Source organism: Macaca mulatta, chromosome X (assembly GCF_049350105.2).
Source record: "Macaca mulatta isolate MMU2019108-1 chromosome X, T2T-MMU8v2.0, whole genome shotgun sequence".
NCBI classification, from domain to species: domain Eukaryota; kingdom Metazoa; phylum Chordata; class Mammalia; order Primates; family Cercopithecidae; genus Macaca; species Macaca mulatta.
Genome location: NC_133426.1, coordinates 99,876,623 through 99,891,893, shown reverse-complemented (window position 1 = coordinate 99,891,893; position 15,271 = coordinate 99,876,623).

Sequence of the window (15,271 nt, the reverse complement as noted above, 5' to 3'; positions counted from 1 at the left end):
AACAGATAACCCCATAAAAAAACTGGGCAAAGGACATGACCAGACACTTTCCAAAAGAAGATATACATGTGGCCAACATGCATATGAAAAGAAAAACCTCAACATCACTGATCATTAGAGAACTGCAAATCAAAACCACAATGAGATACCATTTCACACCATTTAGAATGGCTAATTATTTAAAAAAAGTCAAAAAATAATAGATGCTGGCAAGGTTGTGGAGACAAAGTAATACTTACATACTGTTGTTCAGAGTGTAAATTAGTTCAGCCACTGTGAAAGACAGTGTGGCAATTCCCAAAAAACCTAAAGACAGATCTACCATTTGACCCAGCAATCCCATTATTGGGCATATACCAAAGGAATATAAATTGTTGTATCATTAAGAGACATGTACCTATATGTCCATTGCAGCACTACTCACTATAGCAAAGACATGGCATCAACCTAAATGTCCATCAATGGTAAACTGAATAAATAAATGTGGTGCATATACACCATGGAATAGTATGCAGCCATAAAAAGGAACACAATTATGGTTTTTGCAGGAACATGGATGGAGCTGGAAATCACTACCCTTAGCAAACTAATTCAGGAACAGAAAACCAAATACCACATGTTCTCACTTATGAGTGGGAGTTAAATGATGAGAACACATGGACACATAAAGGGGAACAACACACACTGCAACCTGCTTGACGGTGGAAGGTGGGATGAGGGACAGGATCAGGAAAAGTAACTAATGGTTACTAAGCTTAAAACCTGGGTAATGAAATAATCTGTACAACAAACCCACGTGAAACAAATTTACCTGTATAACAAACCTGCACATATGCCCCAGATCTTAAATAACAGTTAAATAAAAACAATGAATGCTGCAGTGAACAACCTTGTAAATGTATCTTTGGACACAGTGCAAGCATTTCTTCATAAAATAGAATCTCAAGAGCAGAATTGCTGGGCTTAAGGGTATGCCCACTTTTAACTTTAAAGGATACTGACAAATTGCCCTTCAAAATCATACCCCAACAAGTACTGTGCCAAAATTCCCATTTCTGTACAACCTAGCCAACTGAAATATTGTTACAGTTTTTACAATTAGAAGGAAAAAAACAAACATATGCTATCTGATTGTAGTTTGCATTTCTTTTGATTGCTAGTAAGATTGAACATATTTTCCTATCTTTAATGGCCAAGTGTATTTTTCTTTAGAATGCTTATTTATGTTTTTTGTTCATTTGTTTTTCCTGATGGCTTGTTTTTTCTCATCAATTTGTAGGTACTTAGTTATTTTTGAGGATATTAAGCTTTGATGCTTAGCTGTAATATATATGTTGAAAATAGTTTTATTATTTTTCTTTTCTTTCAACATTTTCAATATTTCATTTCACTCTCTTTTTGCTTGCAGGGTTTTATATTAGAAGCCTATTGTAATTTTTATCTTTGTTCCTCTGTAGTAAAGATATCTTCCTCTTCTCTTTCCTCTGGTTTCTTCTTCTTTTTTTTTTTTTTTTTCTTTTTTAGGTTAAACGCATGCTATTTTTGTTTCTTTTTAAAACTATTATTCATTTTAGTATATTAGCAAATAAAAGAAACCATTCTTTTTCTATTGTGAGCTATATTTCAAATACTTCCATGTTGCACATTTTATGGATTAGTCTTGTCAAGAAAAGAAAATTAAATAGATATCTTAAATCACAGAGATATTTTAAATTATTATTTTAGGTTCACAGGTACATGCACATGATTGTTATATAGGTAAACTTGTATCATTGAGATTTGTTGTAGAGATTATTTCATTACTCAGGTGCTAAACTTAGTACTCAATAGTTATTTTTTCTGATTGTCTTCCTTCCCCCACTCTCCACCCTCAAGTAGGCCCCAGTGTCTGTTGTCCCCCTTTCTGTGTCTATGTGTTCTCATCATTTAACTCCCATATATAAGTGAGAACATGTGGTATTTGATTTTCTGTTCCTGCATTAGTTTGCTGAGGTTAATGGCCTCCAGCTCCATCCATGTTGCTACAAAGAACATGATCTTGTTCTTTTTTATGGTCAGGTAATATTCCATGGTGCGCATGTACATATTTTCTTTATCCAGTCTACCATTGATGGAAATTTATATTGTTTCCATGTCTTTGCTATAGGGAATAGTGCTGCAGTGAACATATGTGTACATGTATCTTTATGGTAGAATGATTTATATGCCTTTGGGTATATACCCAGTAATGGGATTGCTGGGTATAATGGTAGTTCTGTTTTTAGGTTTTGGAGAAATCACCACACTGCTTTCCAGAATGGTTGAACTAAGTTACACTCCCACCAACAGTGTATAATATCATAAATAATCTACCAGTTTTATATATTCAAGTCCTTTATCCCTTTCCTTTACAGTTTCTGGGATCTATTGTCTAGTTTAATAAAATCTTCCCTATCCCAGGATTATCCCAGGATTACAAAAAATTTTATCCTATATTTTCTTGTAATGCTTCCTTATATATGCTTTTTAAAAGTGTGTGTGTGTGTGCATGCTTGTGTGAGCGTGTGTGCATTGGGGTATCGCTGTATGAAATACAACTCTATAAGCTAAAGAATATATTGAAAAATGACTATGTACTTGACACCCAGGTTCAGAAATGGAGTATTACCAGTACTCTGGAAGGCCCTTGTGGGCCTATGTCTGATTATATCCTCCTGCTTTCCCCCAAGAGGTAACCACTGCTGTGAATTTGGTTTTAATTATTACCTTGTTTTTGTTTATAGTATTGCCATTTGTGTATATATCCCAAAATAACATACTGTTTATTTTTCTTATTTTGGGACTTCGTATAAATGGAATCCTACTATATTTTATTTGTCTGGGTTTTGCAGAGAAACAGGACTAATAGGATATGAATTTATATAGAAAGTAATTTATTATAAGGATTTGACTCACACAATTATGGAGGCTGGTAATCCCAAATTCTGCAGGGTGGGCCAGCAACTGGAAATCCCGGAGAGCCAATGCTTCAGTTTCAGTCTAAATAGCAGCAGACTGGAGACTCAGGAGAGCTGATGTTCCAGTTTGAGTCTGAATGCCATCTGCCATAGAACCAGAAAGAACTGATGATGCTGCAGATGAAGTCTGAAGACAGTCTGCTCTGCTGGAGCATTTTCTCTTACTTGGAAGAGGGCAACCTTTTTGTCCTATTTATACATTCAACTGATTGGATGAGGCCCATTCACATTACGGAAAGCAATCTGCTTTACTCAAAATCTACCAATTCAAATGTTGATCATGTCCAAAAGTACCCTCATAGAAACACCTGAATAATGTTTGACCAAATATTTGATCACCCTGTGGCCCAGCTAATTTGACATATAATATTAAATATCACATCTATTTATTCCTCTGTGGCTTACTTTTTTGACTAATATGTTATTTCAATTCATCCATATTAATACACATAGAGGTAATTTATTTTCACTATCATATTCAGCTTTTTGAATATACCACAATTTATGTGTTTCACTGTTGAAGGATATTTAGATTGCCTCAAGTATTTATTATCTGAGCAAAGCTATACACATTTTTCTATATCACTCTTGATGTACAGGTGAAGTACATTTCTTGTAGGCAACAGATCATTGGGTCTTGTTTTTTCATCCATTCAGTCACTCTATGTCCTTTGATTGTGGAGTTTAATCCATTTACATTCAATGTTATTATCGATAATTAGGGATTTACTCTTGCGATTTTATTAATTTGTTTTCTGTGTTTTATTATTTTCAGTCTTCTCTTCTTTCTTATTGTTTTAGTGAAGTGATTTTTTATGTTTTAATTTCTTTCTTTTTATTTTTTGTGTATCCAGTTTATGTTTTCTGATATGGGGTTACACTGAGGCCTGCAAATATTTCATAACCCATTATTTTAAACTGACAACAACTTAACACTGATTGCACAAATAAACAAGCAAACATACAAAAAGAAAACTAATAAAAACTACACTTTTACTTTGTCCATTGCTTTTCATCTTTTTTGTTATTTGTGTCTTATTGTACTATGTCTTGAAAAGTTGATGTAGTTATTATTTTTATTGGTTCTTCATTTAGTGTTTGTACTTAAGAGTAGTTTACACACCACAATTTCAGTGTTATTATATTTCATGTTTTTCTCTGTGCTTACTATCACCAGTGAGTTTTTTATTTTCAGATGATTTCTTCTTTCTCATTAATGTATTTTTCTTTTAGATTACAAAACTCTAACATTTCCTGTAAGACAGTTCTGGTGCTGACAAAATCTCTGTGACTTGTTTGTCTGTGAATGTCTTAATTGTTCCTTCATGCTTAAAGGATATTTTTGTCTGGATATACAATTCTAGAATAAAATTTTTTTCAGTACTTTAAATACGTCATGCCACTCTCTCCTGGCCTGTAGGGTTGCCACTGAAAAGTCTGCTGCCATATGTATTGGAGCTCCATTGTATGCTATTTATTTCTTTTCCCTTGCTGCTTTTAGGGTCTTTTCATTATCATCAGCTTTGCTTTTGGAAGTTTGATTATTAACTGCCCTGAGGTAATCTTCTTTGAGTTAAATCTGCTTGGTGTTGTACAACCTTCTTGCACTTGAATGTTGGTATCTTTCTCTAGGTTTGGAATGTTCTCTGAGATATTCCCATTGAATAAACATTCTGCCTATACCTGTTTCTCTACTTCCTTTTTAAGACCAATAACTTAGATTTGCTCTTTTGAAGCTATTTTCTAGATCTTGCAGGCTTGCTTCATTGTTCTTTATTCTTTTTTCTTATGTCTCCTCTGACTGTATTTTCAAATAGCTTGTCTTCAAACTCATTAATTCTTTCTTATGCTTGATCATTTCTGCTATTAAGAGACTCTGATGCATTCTTCAGTATGTCAGTTCAATTGTTCAGCTCCAGAATTTCTGCTTGATTCTTCTTAATTATTTTCATCTCTTTGTTAAATATATCTGGTAATATTTTGAATTCCTTCCCTGTGTTATCTTAGAGTTGAGTTTCCTCAATACAGCTATCTTGAATTTTCTGTCTGAAAGGTCACATATCTCTGTTTCTTCAAGATTGGCCACTTCTTCCTTGTTTAGTTCATTTGTTGGAGTTAGTTCACCCTGCATGGTGTTGATGCCTGTAGATGTTCCTTGGTGTCTGCGCATTAAAGGGTTAGGTATTTATTGTAGTCTTTATAGGCTGGGCTTGTTTGTGCCTGTCTTTCTAGGGACGACTTTTCCGGTATTCACAGGGACTTGGGCCCCAAGCCCAATTTTTGCAGACTCATAGAGGTACCTCCATCTTGATGGCCTTGGATAAGATCTCAAAGAATTCTCTGACTTACCAGGTCTTATTCTTTTCCCTTCCTTTCTCCACCGAAAAAATAGAGCCTGTCTTTCTGCTGAGCCACTAGACTTAATGGTATGGTGATGCAAGCATTTCTGTGGCCACCACAACTGGGACTGTGTTGGGTCAGACCTGAAGCCAACACAGCACTGGGCCTTAGCCAAGACCTTTCTCTTCAGATTGGTGAGCTCCCCCAGGTGCTGGATCTGTCCAAAACTATTTCTGAGAACCAGGGATTGGAGTCTAAAACCTTAGGAATTTACCAAAATTGAGTAAAACTCAATTTTACTGTGGCTAAACTGGCACTCAGACCACAATGCAAAGTTTTGCCCATTCTTCCCTGTAGTTCCTGCAGGCCTCTCCCTATGGCCACCACCACCACCTGTCCACAGGGTGTTCTACCAGGCCACCACTGACACTTGATTATAGACCAAGAGTTCTTCCATCAGCTTATGTTGAATGCTTGCAGGACTGGGACTCACCCTCTAGGGCAGTGAACTCCCCTCTGGTCCAAGGCAGGTCCAGAAATGCTGTCCAAAAGCCAAGGCCTGGACTCAGGGACTTTAAGAGCCTACTTGTTGTTCTACCCCACTGTGCCCAAGGTGGTGCCTAAGGTGCAAGACAGAGTCTCCTTTACTTTTCTCTTTGCTTTTCTCAAACAAAAGGAGCTTGCACCATAGCCGCCACAGCCTGGAATGTGCCAGGTACCCCCCGAAGCCAACATGTCTCAGAGCCCAAGGCCCATTGCATACTCCCTGTGGCTGCTGGTTGTTCAGGACTCAAGGGCTCTTTACTCAGCAGGTAACCTTTCCTGCCAGGAATGGGTTCTTCCCTTCAAGGCAGTGGGTTCCCTTTCTGCTCAGGGTGTGTCTAAAAATGTTTTTCAAGTATCTTAACCTGCTGAATAAGAATTTTAATTAGATAGATTCAATGTATGGGTTTATGGAGATGATCCCAAAGCAAATTTATATACCTGTTGTCAGTATTATGCTCCCTATTCCCTTTGCCTTTGAACACTACTGATTCTTATGCTACATGTATGTAAGTATTGGCCAATATAAGTTCAAATTTTTGAAAACAATGTGACTAAGAATAAAAAAAATTTAAAATAAAACAACATCCAAAACCATTGCCAAAGCAAGAATTGTTCAAATGTATGATAAACTTTTCAATAATCTGGTTTGTGGACGTGATGAATATGCTTATCTGTTCTCCTCTAACTGCCACATATGCTTACTCCATATTGACATGGGGTCTTCAGCTGTTAGGGAAATATTTTAATGAAATGTTATTTTTAAAATTAACAATAATTAAATGAACCTCCTCAAATACCACTAGTTATGAAATGTTGCTGTTGTATAATATGTGTGAACGTATAAATGTGTATATATGGAATTGCTGCTTTGTTTGGTATGTGAATTTTAAACTTACAAGGTAATATTGATCTTTTTCTACATGTATACTTATTTATACTCTCTTGAGCAATATATAAGAAATGCTTGAAGTTAAAAGACGAAGTCCTTTACTCTTATTTTCTGCTAAAAGTTTTAAAATTTTGCTTTTGACAATGACATATGAAATACATTTGAAATTTATTTTTATTTATAGAATGAGGACAGGATGCAATTTCATTTTTTCCACATGGATAAGTCTTTTTCAGGTCCATTTATTGAATGGTTTCTTCTTCCCCACTGGACTTCTATGCAACTGTTTAAAAAAAATTAATTGGGAGGTGATGAGGCTGAGGTGGCTCCAGTACTCTTGGTTTATATGTAAGGAAATCAGTGCTCATCTCAGTGTAGGTGGTCATAGCCTAAGACAAGAAAACGTAAGCTGAACCAATCATAAACTAACCTCTCACTTGGGATTTTAAGGCTACTGTCTCACTTTAAATAATGAAATATGTATACATATATATTTTTAAAATCTTATTTTGCAGACTACCTTAATAAGTTTTCCCCTTGTACCTCTTTCGCAGAGCCCCAACTGCTTGTGGTCTGGTGCTGCCCAATTCATGAATCTCTGTCTGCTCAAATAAACTCTTTAGCATTTAAACGTGCCCAAATTTATCTTCTCGTTTGTTTGTTTGTTTGTTTGTTTTGTTCTGAGATGGAGTCTCTCTCTGTCACCAGGCTGGAGAACAGTGGTGTGATCTTGACTCACTGCAACCTCTGCCTCCTGGGTTCAAGTGATTCTCCTGCCTCAGCATCCCGAGTCGCTGGGACTACAGGCGCACACCACCATGCCCAGCTAATTTTTGTATTTTTAGTAGAGATGAGGTTTCACCATGTTGGCCAGGATGGTCTTGATCTCTTGACTTTGTGATCTGCCTACCTCGGCCTCCCAAAGTGCTTGGATTACAGGCGTGAGCCACTGCACCTGGTCACCTAAATTTATCTTTAAACACTAACTGTGTCATAAATCACCATTCCATGTATGCATGGGTCTGTTTTTGGATCTCTATTATATTCCTTTGGAAAATTTTCTGTTCCAGTAACACCACAGTGTCCTGATTATTATAGCATCATAATTATACCTAACATCTGGTATGGTATTATCTCTATTCTTACTCTTTCTATGTGTGTTTAAATTTTAGTAAGCTTATTAAGTTCTACAGGAAAACCCTGCTGGGGTTTTGAATGGAGTTGCATTAAAATTCAATTATAGATAAATTTGGAGAGAACAGACATACCTACAAGGATGTCTTCTAATTAATGAACATGTGATATTTCTCTGTTTGTTTGTCTTATGTAATATATTTCAATGCCTTTTAACACTTTTTAAAATTTAGGACATGCACATATTTTGTGAGATTTACTGACAAGTACTTTATAGTTTATGTTGCTATTGTAAGTATTGTCTTTTAAGAAAATTGTACTTTCTAGTTGTTTATGCGTGTGTGCAAATGTAGAATTGACATTTGTAAATTCACCCTTTTTTCAGTCAGGGTTATGGAGGCATAAATGACATTGATTAAAATCCACCCTTATATGATTTTATGAGTTTTCAAAAACACTACCAAAATTAAGATATAAGAGAGTTCAATCACCCTCCAAAATTCCCTTATATGCCCCTTTACAATCAACTCTTGCTTCTGGAAACCAGAAGGCTTATCATTTTGCATTTTTTGAAACATGATTTAAATGAAATCATACAGTAGCCTTTTAAGTCAGGTTTCTTTCACTTAGCAACATGCATCTAAGGTCTGTTTGCATTGCTGTGTGCAACAGTAGTGCCTTCATTTTTCTTGCTGAGTAGTATTCCATTGTTTAGATGTACCACACATCATACTCATTCATTTACCAATTGTTTCTAGTGTTGGGCTAGAATAAAGCCATTAAAGTATTCACATGCAGGTTTTTTAACAAAAATATATTTTATATCTCTTTGGTAAATACTTAGGAGTAGGATTGCAGGGTTGTATGGTAAGTGTATATTTCACTTTTTAAAAGACAGGGTCTTATGCTGTTGCCCAGGTTGGAGTGCAGCAGCACAATCACAGCTCACTGCAGCCTAGATCTCTGAGGCTCAAGCTATCCTTCCACCTGGGCCTCTTGAGTAGCTGGGATTACAAGCATGCACCACCATGCCCAACGAATAGTGCATGTTTCAACTTTATAAAAGAAATTGTCAAACTGCTTTCCAAGGAGACTGTAGTTTTGCATTAACTCAGGGCACATGACTTCATCCAAACCTCTGCACTAAGTGATGACCAGCTTTCTAGCATGTCTTCTAGCAGTGCAAAGTTATGTCCTTAAGATGACCCCAGCCCCACATTAAAATTCCTGCCTGAGAAAGCTCAGAATTTTCTGATTTTTTAGCCAACAGTTGATGATATGCCCTTGACCTCCCTTCTTAGAGCATTTACTAAAAAGGACTTAAAATTGTGAATCCTTTCTCTCTCCCTTTGAGATGTATATGTATCTCTAGAATGTCTTTATCAAGGATCTGAAAGCTAATCATTTGAAATGTAATCATCAGGAAAGATGGAGCTTCTGTCTCTCAGTTTCTATGGGAGGATAGAATCCTGACTTCCATAATTGCCAGTTAGCAGACACAGCTGGCCAAATCACATTTACACAGAACAACCCCTGGTTGTTTTTCACTTCAACCCTGATCTCTCTCCCATCCCTACTGCCTTGTTGTTCCTTTAAAAGGCCAGTCACCTCTGGAAAAATTTAAAGACAGGTCGACTCTTTCTCCCAGTCTCTAGTAGTTGCTGAATAAAACCTAGTTTCAATGTTTTAACTTCATCTTTGACAGAATTTCATATGCTCTGAATACTTACTAGCACTTGCTATTTTATTTCTAAATTTTATTTTAATATGCATGTACTGGTTTCTCATTGAAGTTTTAATTTGCTTTTTCCTAATGACTAACAATATTGAACTTTTTTTTTTTTCATGTCTTTCTTAGTCCTATTTGTGTTATTATAAAGGAATATCTAAGGTTGGGTAATTTAAAAAGAAAAACATTTTACTTGGCTCATAGTTCTTTAGACTGTATAAAATCGTGGTACCAGCATATACATCTGCCGAGAGCCTCAGGCTGCTTTCACTCATGGCAGAAGAGGAAGAGGAGCCCACGTGTGCAGAGATCACATCCAAGAGAAAGCAAGAGAGAGGAAGGGAGATATCAGGCTCTTTCTTATCAACTAGCTCTTGAGGGAACTAGTAGAGTGAAAACTCACTTATTACCTAAAGGACTGAACAAAGCCATTAATGGGAGATTTGCCCCATGACCAAAACAGCTTCCATTAGTCTCCACCTCCAACATCAGAGATCAAATTATAGCATGAGATTTGGAGAGGTAAACCCAACCAAAGTAGAGCCATGTGCTTATCTGATGTTTATTTATCTTCTTTGCTGAAGTATCTGTCCAAATATTTGGCCCACTTTTCATTCCTCTTTATGTTTTATAATTTTTTTAATTTTAAAAATCCTTTATATATTTTAGGTACCAGTCATTTATCAGTTATGTGTTCTTCAAATTTGCTCTCCTAGTCTGTATTATCTTTTCATTCTGTTTCAAAGAGTGGAAGTTTTCAAATCTTTTACTTATTTGTTTTTCTGTTTGTTTGTTTATTTATTTATTTATTTTTACCCCAATACAGGAAAAAAGTTCAAATATTGATGAAATCCAGTGTATCCATTATTTTATACATTTTGCTTTTGGTGTCATATCTAAGAAATCTTTGCCTAACTCGAGATCATGAAGAGTTTCCCTTATATTTTCAGCTAGATGTTTTATAATTTAGGTTTTACATTTAGGTTTGTTATATATTTAGACTTACATTTTATATGTAGTGGGATGTATGAATCAAGGGTCATTGTTTGGGATATGGTTTTCCAATAATTCAAACACTGTTTGCTGCACCTTGGTCAAAAATTAATTGGATATTTACCGGTGAATCTATTTCTGGAATCTTTATTATGCTCCATCAATCTACGTATTTTTCCTTTCATCAACACCATGCTGTCTTGATTACTTTGGTTTATAGTAGTCTTGAAATAAGACAGTTAAAGTTTTCCAACTTTATGAACTTCAAAAATTTTTTGGCTATTCTAATTCCTTTGCTATTTGATATCAATTTTAGAATAAGCTTGTTGATTTCTATAAATATTTTTTCAAATAATTTTATCAGAATCACATTGCAATTACAGATCACTTTTAGGGAACTTACATCTTGAAAATATTGAGTGTTCCAACATATGAACAACTTTAAGGTATTTTTGGTTGTTTCATCAATGTTTTGTGTTTTTTAACATGTAGCTATTGCATGTATTTTGTTAGACTTTTACCTAACGCATATTTTTGTGCTATTGGAAACTACTGTTTATCCTCTAATTATTACATATAATATTATGTATTATCTTGTTTGATCATGGTGTGTTTTCTTTTTCATACATTTTAAGATTTAGCTATCTTTTTGTTTAGGATTATAGCATCTGTAGTCATAATTGAAATCACGTATAATTGTGTTTTATCTTCCTATCCTTCTTTGAATTTATTATCATGATTATTCCAGCCTACATGATAAGTTGTGTAATATTTTTTCTTATTCTATTTTTTTGGAAGAGTTTGCATAATATTGGAAAGTTCCTTGAAAGATTTGCTTGTAAATTTTATATGGGCCTGGTGCTTAATTTGCGTGAAGTTTTTAAGTAACTGCTTTAATTTCTGTCATACTAACTTAAATCTTCACACACTTTTATTTCTTCTTGAGTCAGTTTTGGTAATTTATATATTTCCAGGAAGTTTTTCATTTCATCTAACTTTTCAAGTTTACTGACATAAGGTTTTTAAAAAAACTTTCTAATATCTTCTTTAACTGTGCCCATATTTCGTTTTTTATTTATAATTATACCGCCTATCTTTTTAAGAAAAATCTTGCTATAGGCTTTTTCATTAATGTTTCTGTATCTGCATCCTGTTTTTATTATTCACAGATCTCAGTGACATGCTTGATACATCCAATATCCGCTAAGCTTTAGTAATAGCTAGAGGCTATCAGATTTCATCCAGAAAAAAAATGTGTTCATTTGTACTGGGGTTAGAACATTTAATATAAGTATTGGAGGTCATAATTTTAGGCATTTTCTTGAAATCTTATTGAAATTTCTCCTCCCTTGTCTCTTTGTCTTTTAGCTATCAAGTGTGAAAAATAATAGCGCATTTCACTTCAGCTACAGTAAAATAAAGAGAACTATTAGTAAAATTAAAAGTAGATGATTAAAACTGTGTACTCTAATCTTGTTGAGGCACTTAGATTTCAATGTGCAGTGTATACAGCAGCATTTTCACTTATGATATTAACACAAAATATATAAATCCCTTTTCTTCCTATTTCTTAAGCTTGCTATATGCCAACCAAGATACCTAAAATATACAATTTTGACAAGTCGAGAAGTTGGCAGCTATTAGCTGTTCTTGCAAAACAAACCAAAAACCAACCTGTAACTTGGAAACTCACACATGAGCAGAAACAGTGCATTACTATGAGGGCAAAGCAGGAATGAGATAGGTACTGTTTGTTCTTCAGAAAACTTGCATCTAATATGTTATTATTCTTTATGACACATTACGGAATCTTCTTTGAAATTCCACTGTAGTGGACTTCACAATACCACTTACTGACTCTTAAAAATTGTTTCCTTAGAAACAGGGTCTTGCTATTTTGCCCAGGCTAGCCTGGGACCCTTGGGCTCAAGGGATCCTCCTACCACAGGCTCCTGAGTAGCTGGGACTACAGGTACGCACCACCATGTTCAGTTACCACTTATTGTTTTATATTGCAGATCATACATCATTCATTTGCATACTGTTGTGCAGCTATCTTTTGCACTAAGGCAGAGTTGTTATGCATGTGGGCTCTGAATTCAAGCTATTTTGGTTTAAATTCTGGCTCCACAACTTCCTAGCCATCTGGCTGTTGGCAAGTTATTTAAACTCTGATTCCTCATCTGTTAAATGAGGATACTACTTACCTTACATGACTGTTGAAAAGATTAAATGAATTAATCCATGAAAAACTTTGGCATGGTACTTGCTACATAGTAAAATCTAATTAGCTGTTTTAATACATGACAGATACGTTTTTAATTTTTTTTACTGATATTAAAATTAGTTTAGGGTTCTGTCTATATTTGGGTATTGATTTATAAAACCTTAGCCATAGCCAAAGTGTTACAGTATAAAAGTAAAGGAGATGTGAACTATATAAAATACAGAAAGTAGAAATTACATCAGAAATTTAGGAGGAGAATATTTTGAAACATAGTCTTGAAAATAAGAAGCCGTATGTTCTCTAATTTATTTATTTAAAATTAATTTTTAATTGACAAATAATACTTTTATATATTTATGGTACATGAATACATTGTGGAAAGATCAAATCAGGCTAATTAACATATTCATCACATCACATACTCATTATTTCTTTGTGGTGAGAATATTTAAAATTCATTAAATTTTGAAATACAGGATACATAATTTTTTTTGTTTGTTTGTTTTGAGACAGAGTGTTGATTTGTTGCCCAGGATGGAGTGCAGTGGCACAATCTCGGTTCACTGCAACCTCTGCCTCCTGGATTCCAGCAATTCTCCTGCCTCAGCCTCCCGAGTACCTGTGATTACAGGCATAATCCTGGCTAATTTTTGTATTTTTACTAGAGATGGGGTTTCACCATGTCGGCCAGGCTTGTCTCGATCTCCTGACCTCAGGTGATCCGCCCGTCTTGGCCTCCCAAAGTATTAGGATTACAAGGGCAAGCCACTGCTCCTTGCCGATACATTATTTTTAACTGTAGTCACCATGTTGTGCAATAGATCACCAGAACTTATTCCCCTTGTTTAAAATGGAAACTTTGTTCCGTATGATCAGTGTCTTTCCTTGCCCCAACCACCTCTACATCCCTCAGTCTCTGGTAACAACCACATTCTATTCCCTACTTGTATGAGTTCAGCTTTTTAGTATTCCACATATCTTTTTAAGCAAAGGCTTATAGCTGGGCGTGGAGGCCTATGCTTGTAATCCCAGCTACTCGGGAGGCTGAGGCAGGAGAATCACTTGAACCCGGGAGGCGGAGGTTGCGGTGAGCCGTGATCGCGCCATTGCACTCCAGCCTGGGCAACAAGAGTGAAACTGTGTCTAAAAAAAAAAAAAAAAAAAAAAAAAATACCAGCACTTTGGGAGGCCGAGACAGGCGGATCAAGAGGTCAGGAGATCGAGAACATCCTGGCTAATACGGTGAAACTCCGTCTCTACTAAAAAAAATACAAAAAAAAAAAAAAACAAAAAACTAGCTGGGCGAGGTGGCGGGCGCTGTAGTCCCAAGCTACTCGGGAGGCTGAGGCAGAATGGTGTAAACCCAGGAGGCGGAGCTTGCAGTGAGCTGAGATCTGGTCACTGCACTCCAGCCTGGGCAACAGAGTGAGACTCCATCTCAAAAAAAAAAAAAAAAAAAAAAGTAAAGGGCTAAAGTGCTCATGTAGTTTTGTGAGTGCAGTCATGAAAATATGTCTCAAGTCTATTGTTAATTTGAAAAAAAAGTTAAAATATGTATATTTATGGAATAAGCACATTCGTTTAAACTCTGCAAATGTATTTTTACATGTAAATGTATCTTTAAAAAATATGGAAGGTAAATGACTAAGATGTTAACAGCATTTAACTTTGAGTGCTCTGAGTGGCATATTCTAAGTTATTTACTCTTATTTCTTAAAATTTATGCAATATTTTAAAATTCAGAGTATACAGATAAAACTCTGCATTCTTCTTAAATAAGAAAACCGTTGATACTTTGGGGAAAAAAGAAAGCCTAATTCAAGAATCAGAGAAGAAAGTAAATGTTCACCACTTGTCTAAAGTAAACTACAGTAATCCTTTATGAGAAATTATATCTGCCACTTTTGTTAGTCAAAACATCACATTCTTATGATATACTTCTTCATCCAGAATGTCTTTACCAGGGATCAACTTTATAAATAACATGGCAATGTATGCTGACCTAACAGATAAAGGGGTTTATATTTGGATACATTAAATAACAGGCAAATGGTTTGTAAAATATCCAGTGTGCATTTGGGAGTTTAGGGAGGAGGACTGGGAAGTGTTGGCTGTATTTTGCTTATAGTTGGTGTTGGTTACCCTGAATTGAAAATGGACAGACATAATCTATACAATCGTATTTTGGCTATACTTGGCTTCCGGAGCACAGAAATGTGTTTTGTGTTTGATAATTTGTATTGTTTCTTCAATACAGAGCTTATTTTAAAGATATTTTGTTCCTTGAGAATCAGAGTATAAATATAATCAAAATGTCTAGCATAGCCATATCTTATTTTCACCTATAAGTCACTCTTCTGTAATATACTTTATGAAGTCAGATTGCTATGCCTCTAAAATGGTCAAATTTTAGGAGC